This window comes from Pinus tabuliformis, chromosome 2_2, assembly GCF_031772625.1.
Source record: "Pinus tabuliformis cultivar Carrire ecotype Pingquan chromosome 2_2, CPIR1, whole genome shotgun sequence".
Taxonomy (NCBI): Eukaryota; Viridiplantae; Streptophyta; class Pinopsida; order Pinales; family Pinaceae; genus Pinus; species Pinus tabuliformis.
The window spans coordinates 470,156,623-470,170,316 of NC_142300.1; positions in this window are offsets into that span (position 1 = coordinate 470,156,623).

A 13,694-nucleotide genomic window follows, 5' to 3' on the forward strand; every position below is an offset into this window, starting at 1 on the left:
AGTGTTGATTGATTCAGTAAGTACCCATAATTTTATTCATTGTAGGATAGCAAAGGAATTGAATTGCTTCCTATATCCAGCACCAAAGTTTCAAGTGATGGTTCAAGTGTAGGAACCATAAATTTCTCTAGAAAGTGCCAAAATATCAAGCTATCCATGGGAGAATATGTATTGAATAGCCCAATCCTTCCCATTCCAATGGGTGGTGTTGATATTGTACTAGGAGTCCAATGGCTACAATCCTTGGGTACAATAGATTTTAATTTTCAAGAACTTTTCATGAAATATTATGCGGAAGGAGAGGAAGTTGAATTAAGGGGTATTGCAGAGAAACCAGGAAAGATAATCAGCTCTAACAGTATGATAAAGCTTCTAAAGAAGGAATAATGATGTGTAATTGCACAATTATGTTCGCTAGAGGTTCCCACATCGAAATCATCTATTTCTCTAGATCTCCAAAAAGTCTTGGACAACCATTCCAAGGTATTTGAGACTCCCAAAGGTCTCCCACCTATTCGTGATCATGATCATGCTATTCATTTAATTCCAGGAAGTGTTCCTCTAAACATCAGGCCGTACAGATATCACTATGCCCAAAAGAGTGAAATTGAATGTATGGTTGCAGAAATGCTAGAGGCTGGTATAATTCAACCTAGTCAAAGTTATTTCTCTGCTCCAGTGGTATTGGTGCACGAGAAGGATGGATCATGGTGCATGTGTTCTGGTTATAAGGAGCTCAACAAGCTCAATATTAAAGATAAATTTCCCATTTCTATCACAGATGAATTATTGGATGAATTGCATGGATCAATTTACTTCACCAAGTTGGATCTCCCTTTAGGATATCATCAGATCAGAATGAAGACTCAAGACATTCTGAAAAAAACATTTAGAACTCATGAGGGTTATTATGAATTTTTGGTCATGCCTTTTGGCCTTACCAATGCACCTTCTACATTTCAAGGTTTGATGAATTCCATTTTCAAACCCTTGCTTATAAAATTTGTGTTAGTATTTTTTGATGATATACTAATCTACAATAAGTCTTGGAAGGATCACATTGAACATATTGACAGGGTGCTCAAACTATTAGAGTAGAAACAATTATATGAAAAAAGCTCCAAATGTTTCTTTGGAGTATAAGAGTGGAATATCTGGGTCATATTGTATCTCACGAAGGTGTTAAGGTAGACCCTAGCAAAATTAAAGCCATTAAGGAATGGAAAATCCCCACATCCATAAAGCATCTGTGATTATTTCTCGGGTGGACAGGGTATTGTCACAAGTTTGTTAAGAATTATGGGAGAGTAGCAGCACCTCTAACAACATTATTGAAGAAAAATACATTTTCATGGACTCTAGAAGCAACAAAGGCCTTCGAACATCTTAAAGAGGCAATGTGCCAAGCACCGGTCTTAGCTACATCGGACTTCACAAAAACCTTTGTTGTAGAATGTGATGCAACTTCAAGAAATGGGATTGGTGCTATTTTAAAGCAAGATGATAGACCCATTGCATTCAAAAGTCGTCCAATCAAAGGAAAGTATTTACACAAAGCTACTTTTGAGAAGGAAATGTTCAAAATACTACACGCGCTTAAAAAATGGTGACCCTACCTAATGGGAAGACACTTCAAGGTAAAAATAGATCACGATAGTCTTAAATACCTTTTAGAACAAAGATTATCCTCTAAAGAGCAACAAAAATGGGTGACAAAGATGTTGGGTTATGACTTTGAAATCATCTACAAAAAAGGGAAGAAAAATGTTGTGGCAGATGCACTCTCAAGAAAGGATAAGGATGTGGAAGCATTTTTGTGTGCCATTTCTATCATCCAACCAGATTGGATAAATGAATCAAGGGAGGAATGGAAGAATGATGAAGAAGTGTGGATACTCATTCAGAAGTTACAACAAGATCCTAGTACATCTGATAAATTTAGCTGGAAAAATGATTCGTTATGGTACAAAGATCGCTTATACCTATGTAAGAATTCCCAACTCAAACAAAAGATTCTTATGGAATTGCACACTTCTCCCTAGGAGGGCACTCAGGATTTTAAAAACTTACCACATGATTAAGAAGGAATTTTTTTGGGATGGCCTTAAATCATATATTCAAAATTTTGTGGTGGAATGTTTGGTTTTCAAACAAAATAAAGTTGAACCAATTAAGACCCATGTCTATTGCAATGTTTATCCATTCCAAGCCAATGTTGGGAGGAGGTTTCAATGGATTTTATCACAGGTTTACCCAAGTCCAAAGGAAAGAGTGTCATCATGGTGGTAGTTGATAGACTTACCAAGTATGCACACTTTTGTGCATTATTGCATCCATTTAAAGCCAGTACAGTTTCTATTGCATTTATGGAAACAATTCAAAAGCTACATGGAAACCTAAAGATTATTGTAAGTGAAAGAGATCCCATTTTCATTGGAAATTTTTGGACAGAATTATTTTCTTGTCTCGGTACTCAGTTAGCTCATGGCTCATCTTATAATCCTCAATCTGATGGGAAAACTGAGATAGTAAACAAATGTTTGGAATGATATATTCCTTGCTTTGTTTATGATAAACAGACACAATGGGTCAAATGGTTGCCTCTGGTTGAATGGTGGTATAACACTTCCTTCCATACTGCAGCAAAAATGACCCCATTTATGGAACTTTATGGATATCATCGACCATCCATCACATCATATTTAAGAGAAAATTCTAAGTTTCAAGAAGTGGAACATCACATTGAACATCAACAACAAGTTATCTACCTCTTGAAGGATAACCTCACGTTGGCACATAATAGAATGAAACAACAGGTCGATCAACATCACATCGAAATTAGTTTTTATGTAGGTGACTGGGTATTCCTACAGCTACAACCATATAAACAAATGTCCCTCAAGCAAGCTAAGAAGGATAATAAATTATCACCCAAGTATTATGGTCCGTACAAGGTGTTGCAGAATATTAGTACTATGGCATACAAATTGGAGCTTACTGAAGCTTCCCGAGTGCACCCAATTTTCCATGTTTCATGTTTAAAGAAGATTATAGGTGACAAACTCCCAGTTCAAACAATATTTCCAGAACTTGACAAGGAAGGAAAAATCATATTAGAACCGGAACCAGTAATAGAAACAAGAACTTGACATCTACGAAGTTGATCAATTTTGAAGTATCTCATCAAGTGGGAGAACTTATCCGCTGAAGATTCCACACAGGAGGATGAGAATTTTATACACAAACATCCAGAATTACTCCAGCATTGAGGACAACAATTTTTTGAAGGAGAGGGGCATGTTAGGTCCCTATAATACTAGTGATTCCCCCATTACTGTTGTCATTATATCCCTTATTGTTATTATTGTGCCCCTATTGTCCCCATATTGTTATTAGTGTGCCCCATAGAAACCCACTATTGTTCTTTTTGTGCCATTATGTTATTACTATTATGTTGGCTTGATTATATTGTGACGCCTTAGACTCATATGTATAGAAGGGAGGTTTAGTCATTTTTATCATCCAAGAATTATTCATTTCTGTAATGAAAAGGAGGTTGCACCCTCGAAGAGGCTGAATTCTAAGATGTTGATCTATCGTTTCTATCTTTTTGTGAGCTGGTTTCCTAACAGTCAAGGAAAATTTCAACATAATGTTGAGGGATGGCATAATATAACATGTTAAGGAGTTTGATGGTCATACAATAGAATAAAAAAAGACATATTTATATCTGCTTGGATTTGAGAAATTGTAATGATGTCTTTGTTCATGACGATTTCCCTATGCTTTTCATAGATGAGGTTTTGGAAAATGTCGATGGACAAGAGGCTTACTCCTTCACAGATGGTTTCTTAGGACACCATCAAATTAAAATCACTAAAGAGGATTGCCATAAAATGACATTTTCCACTGAGTGGGGATCATTTCAATATAATTTCATTCCTTTTGGATTGAAGATTTCACTAACAATATTCTCTCAAGTGGTTGTTGTAGCATTTAAGGATTTGATACACAAACTTTTAGAGGTCTATTTAGATTATTGGACCATTTTTAGTTTACTAAAGAAACACATCGAGATTTTGTGACTTATGTTATACAGGTGCAAAGAGCTCCAAATTTCGGTAAATTTAAGGAAATGAATTTTTTGTTCACCAATGGGGATTCTACTAAGACAAATCATATGTAAGAAAGGATTATTGGTGGATCTAGTTAAAATTGTAGTGATTGTAAATCTTCCACCTCATACTTTAGTTTGACAATTGCACACTAAATTTGGGCACACTAGGTACTACAAGAAGTTTATGCATGGTTACACACAGATTTCCATGCCAATAGAAAAAATGATGAAGAAGGGCATGAAGCTAAGATGGACTAAAAAGTTTCAGTAAGCACTAGACACATTAAAAGAGAAACTAGTAACTATGCCAATTCTAGTATTCAGCAAAGAATTTCATGTACATGTGGATGCATCGTTGATTGCATCGGGAGAAGTATTAGAATAGCTAGCAGAGGCCATGATAGATCATTTAATATCTTCTTCCATCATAAATTTATCCTTGGTGGAGTGAAATTACACAATAATGGAGTGTCAAGGACTAGCAATGGTGTATGCTCTACAAAATTTTAGACGCTACCTATTAGGATCACATTTCAAGTTATACACTAACCATTCTGCATTTAAATACCTCATCAACAAGATAGTGTCAGGGAGGGGGATGATACACAGATGGATTTTTCCATTCCAAGAATACAACTTTGACATAATATTGAAGCTAGGTACGTTGAATGCAAGGCCATCCTAGTTAGCTAGGATACTTTATGGAGAAGATGTCAAGAATGTGGATGATAACTTACTTGATGCATAATTATTGATCATCAAGATGGTAGACAATACTTTTGTGGAGTTTTGTCACTTCCTAAGCATGGGAAAAACATCACAAGGATAAATGGTCACACAGAAGAAACAATTGTTAATTAAGGTAGCATATTACTAGCTAATTGTAGGTTTTATGTATAAGTTGTGTGCATATGATATACTCTATCATTGCATATTAGAACATGGAGGCACATGAAGGGGTAGCTCAAGGCCACTATGTAGGGAAATATACAACACAAAATATTTTTCATATAGATATTTGGTGGTCGACAGCTCACCCGGAAGTGGAAGAGTTATGTTGTAGTTGTGATGTTTGTCAGAGAGTTAGATAAAAATCACATTGGGATGAAATATTACTCCATTAATAGGTGACGGTACAATCATCTGACAAGTGGACAGTGGATTTCATTGGCCTAATTAACCCTTTGGTTAAAAGGAGTGGAGCACAATATATTATAGCTGTGATGGATTGTCTAACCCAATGGGATGAGGCAGTCCCTATTAAAGAATGTAGCGTGAAGACTGCAACTCATTTTTTATTTAAAAATGTTCACTCATTTTAGCTATCCCAAAATCTTAATGAGTGATTAGGGAACTCACTTTTCTAAATAGAACCATTGAAGCATTAATGGAAGAGTTGTAGGTGCACCATTAGAAAATAACTCCATATCATCCATGGGAAAAATATCTAGACTTGCGATCACGAGCTACTATATGTTAGTAAGTTTTTTAAGTACTCTGGTCAATTTTAAATGCATTGGTTGGGTCCATATATTATTAAGTATTTCGTAGATGCAAGGGTTTTCCAACAAAATAGTTATTTTATGTTGTGGTGGATAGTTTACACACCTCGTACCGAGAGCATTACATGATCATGTGATCGGGAAACTGAATAGAGCTTCCTATACCATAAATGACTAGAAATGTAGAATATAGCTAGTAGTTTGTAACAATAAGGGGAGATAGAATAGTGTAGGACAAGGCACCAAAAAAATCATGTGATACCAATGTGGATTGGACACCATGGTCAATTCTTTCACATCCTAAAGATGAACTACTATTGATGGTTTCAAACGTCGATCAAAAAATAATTTGAATTTGATGGATCGAGAAGAAAATCTACATAAATATGAGACTCGCAGAAACCTCAAAGACAAAAAAACATTAAAGTAATTAAAGGTGAAATCTATTCTAGATAGATAGTTCAAAATAAAAGTCTACTAGTAAGACCTCTAACATGGACATTTCCACGAAACATAGTCCCTACCCAAAGAACCCTCACGTGTGAGATTAGTGAAATTATTATGAGATTACGAAAGAATCACCCTAAATTTATTACAGTTGGAAAGGTTCTTAAGGCACATAAAAAATATTGCTTTGTCTAGTTCAACATTATTAGTGTTGTAATTACAACAGTTGAGAAAAAGTTTGAATGTTACTAGATTGGAGAGATCAGAGAACAATACATTAGGCATTACATAAGCATATCTAGTTAACTAATATAAACATCACGGCTTCTTCCTCGACACTGAAGAGCCCAGGATAAAATGGTAGTGCCATTATTCCACCTCCTGCATTGTACGATAGAATTGCAGCTCAATTACCAAAGGAGCTAAGTATAATTTTCTAATAGTTACAATTCCACCAATGAACATCATGGAAGCTGATATGATCATCACAATTGACAAATTGAGTACAATGACCGAGATGTTGTGGACCATACCAAGTTTCCATATTTTGCAGAAGGCAAATACCTAAATGTCACAACACAACAAGGGCATCCACAATTTTGTGAGCCACAAAAATGGACCATGGGTTTAGAGAAGTCATGTATTTTAAATTTAGTAAATATCACACATTTTGGTCACATTCCTAAAGTGAATATGTGCATCAAACTTCTATTAAATTACGTACATCGTTGATTTTTGTGGTTGAATGAGCCCATAAAAACCGATCATTGCCTCATAATATAATTACATGGTTGCCTATGGTTGGAAAGGATCTAGATCCTTTCTTTGGTAAGAAGAATGAAAAGGACATCACCAAGGATATGGAGGAGAACCCTGACTTGATTCATGAAAAGTGGGTAGATTTAATCTCCTCAATAAATGATCTTCATGTTCCCAAGGATATGGAGGAGAACCCTATCATGATTCATGAAAAGTGGGGAGATTTAATCTCCTCCATAAATGATCTACATTTTCCTTTCGCCATGCAACTAATGGTCGTGTGCAAGCTACTCAGAAAGTGCAAAAAATATCAATGTCCCATGGGAGTGGTAGCCACAACATTGAAATGGGTTGCAAGCATACATATGAAATGGGAGACCTTCCTTTTGAATTAGTTTATGCAAGTCTACCTGGAAGACCAAGACAGGAACGTGGAGTCCCAATATGCATGGATGTTGGTTCTCATAGCTTTGAAAACATGGCAGTGTCCTAAGGACACTCATTTTTCACCACCTAAAACACAGGAATTCATCACACCAAGGTTTGGGTCACTTTGGCATAATTTAGATAAGAAGTTCCAGACAAATACTAACTCAATTTATACATTTGGAAAGAAGTAATTAATCACTCTATACTTTAGTTACAATTCATTCTAGCACAAGTTTCTCAGGCCTACAAGGCAGTGGAAAAGTTCTGTGCCACACCAGACTACATGTATATATAGGTCCTCATAGACCCTGAGCAGAAAATAACATCCTATCTGTTCCACCCATCACAATGTACATTTTGGACATTGACTTTCAATCCTAGGCCTAAGCATTGCAACAAATAGACTTAATTTTGTCCCAACTCCCTTTGAATATTTCACATCAGTTGCAACAATCTATTACATAGGGAAGTGAAGTTCCCCACATAGGCTACCTAGATAGAACTTGTTTAGTTCACCAACGAGCATGAGGCTTTGCAATTTATACATGCACAATTGATGGAAGCATGACAACAAGATGAAGAGAGAGAGGACACACTGAAACGGGTAATGGAGGAAGTATACAACAAACTTCTAGGTGTCCTAATGGAAATCAACACTCTTATAGGGGAGAAGTTGTCGAAGGTCAAGGAAACATTATAGGGTCTGAAGACAAAAGTTGAGGGTTTATCGCTACATATAAGGCCTGCTAACCCATCGGAGGAAGTACAAAGATGAGAAATGGTACAAACAACCTCTAATTCAATTGAGTGTGCAAATGATCTAGAGCATGAATGCACCAAATTTTATGAAGATGGCATAGATGTTTGGAAGAGGCTACAAGATAGTTTCGAGCTTAAGGAAATCAGTGCTAGAATTAGAAATGTGGAGTAGCAAAAGTGATTCTATACACAACAATATGATCACCCTACCACGTCGATTTGTAATGATAGAAAGCGTGATGTTGGGAAAGTAAGTCAACCGATGGAGAGAAGAACACCGACAACTTTCCCAAAAGGTTGTACATTTGTAGGATGAATTAATAAAACTCACTGATGACATTGTTATAGCACAAACCATAGCACATTAGGTAGTTTTTGACAAAGAATGATTATTTCTGACTCTTCCTACGCTTGGTTAGGTAGCAAGGGATATTATTAGTTAGGTAGAGGCAGCAAAAAATATAGTGTTGATATCCAAACAAACGTTTGAGAAATTTTTGAAGAAAACCATAGAGGTACTCCCTTCGCTTGGTATGCATATAGACTAGAGTGGATCAAGGGTGAGACACAAATAGTGTTGGGGCTTGTTGGGGCCAAGGTGAAAGAGGGGGATTTTTTTGAAATTTTGGCTAAGTATAGGGAATCTTTGTAGTGAGGAAGAAAAGAGGGATACCATGCACAACAGAGGTTGGTGGACATCGCATGAAGCATAGAAGCAGATAGACATACCACATAGATGTTCATCGGAAACATGGAAGACTGTGACATAACAGAAATATGTGGTTGTTAACATCTCACTCTCTAGTAGTATGGGTCAGTTAGTTGAGGGTGAGAAGTTGGCTGTAATTCAACCTATTATGGTCAAGAAACTGATTATGATTTCACAAAAGAATGGACAACTCATCAGTGCGAGCTGGCCAAAGATTCCTAAGAGTGCGATGTTGGAGATCAAGTTATATAAAGAGTTGTTGTTGCTTCTATTATATTATCTTGATGATTGTTCTTTAGATACATTTGGTTGGCTTGATGTTGTTGTTCTTCATTCTTGTTCTCCTTGATACCTTTATGAATACAGACTCTATTAATTGCACTGGGGTTGGGATAGATAATATGACATGAATTACGATGGTTTGATTTCTGCCATTCATGCGTATGATACCCCTTTGTAATTTGTATCATTAATCTTTATTATAAATATGAAGCATTCAAAGGCTTTGTTCTAGTTTTTCATGGTTCTACCATATATGCATTTTGTACAAATAGTTGGATAAATGAATGATTTGTGGAGTCTTTGCAAAGCTTTTGGTGAATGTCTTGTGTTGATGTTTTGTAGTTGAGGAAAAATGTCAATAACAGTATCAGTGTATGAATGAAGCTATGTTCCCTTATTATGTGCTAGAGTTATCTTTGAGTTTGTATATGGAACTAACATTGAATGGTTACTTCGCTCATCATGTAATATTTCTACACTTGACCGATGTGCATCGTAGTTCATTGGGAATGTTCCATCACGCACTGTGAAGGTTTTTTAATGTAATTCATTTTCAATGGTTATATCTATGATGGATGGCAAATACAATAGTTTGAGGTGGATTGTTTGGACCCAAGGACATTTATATTTCCCGTTTTTCACTAAAAAACCTTCAAAGGTTCTTGCAAATCCATGAGTGTACCTTGGGTGAGACCTCACCTGCTTACAGATGTTGAAAAATGTTTGTGTCTAAGGGTGTTTTGTTGGCTTAACTCTAAACCCAAGGTCACCCTTGTGCACCAACACTTGTTTCACCATCCTACTCCATTAATGGTTGAATTTGTTGTTGTGTCTTCTATTGAGATTAACCGAATTTGTTTGCAATAAACTTGTCCTAGTAAAGCCTATTGATTTTTCCATGATTAAGATGATAATTTCAGGCACATTGAACATTTTTCCATGATTAAGGTGATAATTCAAAATGACCTCAACCTTAGATGGTTCTATCTTCAATTCACCTCCTCCAATAATGTGTCAAAAATACACTAAAGAAGTCTTACCAAACTCACACTTTGACATATTTACAAATAACTATTATTTTCTCAAGACATCAAGTACTTTGTTTACATGCATAACATGTTCATCTCTGGACTTGCTGAATATGAGGATATCATCTAATTATACAATGACAAAATCATATAGAAATGGTCTCAATACATCATTCATTACCCTTGTGAAAGTAGCTGGAGCATTTGTAAGACTGAAAGGCATAACAAGCCACTCAAAAAATCCTTGTTGAGTTTTAAATGCAGTTTTCCAAATGTCTTCTTCAGCTATCCTAACTTGATGATAACCACTTCATAAGTCTAACTTAGTGAAATGCTTTGCATACCTCAACTGATCAAGCAAATCATCAATTCTTTGGATTAGATAATGATTCTTTACCATGATTTTGTTCAGTGAACAGAAATCCACACACATGCACCAAGTTCCATCCTTCTTTGGCACCAAGACAGTGGGCTAACCACATGGTGAAGTAGATGGGCGTATGATACCTTTGTTGAGCAATTCTTGAATTTTATTTTTTATTTCCATGCTCTCCATAAGAGACATGCGTTACATGCCAATGTTCAGAAGTGGAACATCTTGTTCCAACCGAATCTCATGATGAATTCACCTCTTGGGAGGTAACCCCTTTGGTTCCTAAAACATCTCACCATGCTTGCTTACCACATCAAACAAATCAGATTTCATTTTATCATCATAACCTTCAAAAGATTCATAATCAATATCATTGTTTTTCTTGATCATGAGAAGCACAAAATTTTTACTTGCATTTACTAGTCTCTTCATATATCCTGCATTAATCAAAGAAATATTCAGCTTTTTACGATGGGCTCTAACTATGTACTCCACCCCATTCTCGAGCAAAATGTATTTGTTATCATGGTGATAAAATACTACTTTTCTATCATACAAATAAGGGCTACATAAAATGAAGCCTAAAATGTCAAGTGGAACTACATCTAACTCAACTTCATCAATGAACTTTTCAATAATGGCAAACTTGAATAAACACTTCCTTGTAACCTATAGGTTTGCATTGTTAACTATCCAACGCAATGGATATGGCTTATGATGAGGTACAATTTCAAGGTTTAGTTTTTTAACCAATTCATCTAAAATCAAGTTCAATTGTGACCCAATATCAAATAATTCATCAATATTTGTATGATTTGAAATCACTCTTACATGAAACAACTCTATTCTTGACTCTTCATTTGGAGTGTTTTTTTGACTATGTGATGAACTAGTGCTTGCAACAATTTATTTTCCTTTTGTAACCATGGATGAAATATTGGTCTCATCACCAGAATATGAACCAAGGTCATGTTGTGTGGTAACTGTTGTCTTTTGTTTTCACTTAATGTTTTGTTTCTTAGGCCTTAATTCGAGATGCAATTTCCAGTAGTGGGCTTCATTATGCCCCTCTTTGGAACATTGTTTGCATGTGAATTTCTCCCCTTCTTTCTTCACACTTACATTCTTCTTTCCCTTCCATTTTCCACCCTTCTCTTTCTCCTTACTCTTGAATGGCTTCCTCTTACTACCCTCTTCCTAAATGTTCTTTCCTCTAGATTCAAGGTGTGTGCCTTGCACACATTCCTCATCTAAATTTTTTGGATTTAACATAAGAATAGTATGTTTCAGATAGGAATGTAAACCCCCAATATATTTTAGCAGTGTAGCTTGGGAATTCAAATTCACTCCTAATAACAAAGCCCTTTTCCTAAACTCCTGTGTATAATCTTGGACTTTTGCCTTTAAGCTGCCTAAAATTCTGTCAACTCATAATGGCTTTTTGCATATAGGCTAAAGGATAAAACTATCTTTTAATTGTAGAAACAAACTCAATCCAAGTAATGGATATCTTACCATGGATTCTCATTTCCTCTTGAGTATTTTCTTCCCACCAAACTAATGCAACTCCTTCTAGCCTCAATGAAGCCAACTAGATCTTTATGTCATCTTCTTGAAGGTTCTAAATTCGGTAGTATACCTCCAACTATTAAATCCAGTTGTCCAACTTTTCTACATTCAGCTCTCCATTGTACATGAGAAATTCGAATTTTATGTCCAATTTATGTAATGGAGTCTTTCCTTTTGGGTTTTTTGAATGATTATGAGAATTTTCAGTGGTGGTAGTGGAAAATGATGTTGTGTGAGATGAAGAAAGTTATGAGGAAGATGATGAGGATGGTGGAGATGGAGGTGGATTTCCACCATTCCCTTTAGAATCCTTCTTCTCATGTTTTTTGTCCTCTAAGCTTCCTTCTCCATGTGGAGTTTTAGAAATCTCTCCAACCATTCTAGTGTTCCTCTCTTCATAGAGGAATTTAACCATCTCAGTCAGAGTATAGGAAGATTTTTTGAATTCTTCCTCTTTTGACGAAGGACCTTAAGGTTCTATTTCTCCAGATATAATGGTTGTGGATTTAGGTTTAGAAATTAGTACTACTTGTACCTCTTCAATCTCAGTTGAAGGAAAAGCTTGAGGGGTTTCAAGTGAAGTAAGAATTGGAACTTTGGGTGCTGGAGATTGTAGCCTTGTGGCTCTCCTTCTTTTAGGAATTACATCAGGAGTTGCAACCAATAGCTTCCCTTCTCCTTTCTACAAATTTAACCTTGTAAGTATCACAATTTTGCAACCATTAAAACCCTAATTACACAAACTAAAGCAATCAAGGAATTCAACCTTTTCTTTGATACTAGCTTGATCTATTTTTGTATGATTAGTTTTGTTGTGCTAATAATAATTACATATTTATAAACATAGGCATGCTTATTACTTCTTGTACTGGGGATTCCTTAGTTGTTTGTGCATACAATTAGGTAGATTTCATTAAGTTTTAAAATGAAGTTGATGAGAAAAATAGCTTCAAAAACAAATATTGAACAACAAACATTCAAATTACAACAAACCATCAAAGAGACATTTTAACACAGTGTTTGGATGAAGGAGTTCACCCCTCCTGAGCTACATCTCCTTGATCCAGCCTCCACGGCTTGGACCTCTATATTAGCTCAATGTGGAAAAATTATATTTTACAAAGCTTTATGGCTCCTGATACTTGCACCAATGTGTTCAAAATGTCCAAATTAGCCAAGAAAACCTCTTTTTGAGCTCTATTTGGTAAAAAATTGACTTCCCTAGGACTCTGACAATCTTTCCCTAGAAAATATCTCCTAAGTCTGGAATGACCCCAATTAGCACGCTAAATTTGGAGACACGCTCGAATTTGGGGGCACCGCCAAAGTTCTTCCAAACTAATCTCGGAGTTAACTGGTTATTAAACTGTGCTTAATGCTTTAAACCCTGATTAACTAATTTAAATCTCGTGATTAGCACAAACCGCAACCGTAACATCCAGCGATTATATTGGCCTTTTCACGTGTGGAGTTAACATCTTAAGTTTGTGAACTGTCCATTCTGCTAACCATTTTATGTTACAACGCAAGCGTTCACATGTGGTAACCGTCACAAGTTTGGTGGGTTGGAGCCACTGATTAACTCTAACTGTATGTGGTTATCACATGTGTGTTCACGTGGGGGAGGGCTAGCTTGTGGGTTGGCCCTCCCCTCATCGCCAACCCCATAACCTTTACATGTTAAATTGATGCGGAGAGTATTTATTGTAAGAACTACTTG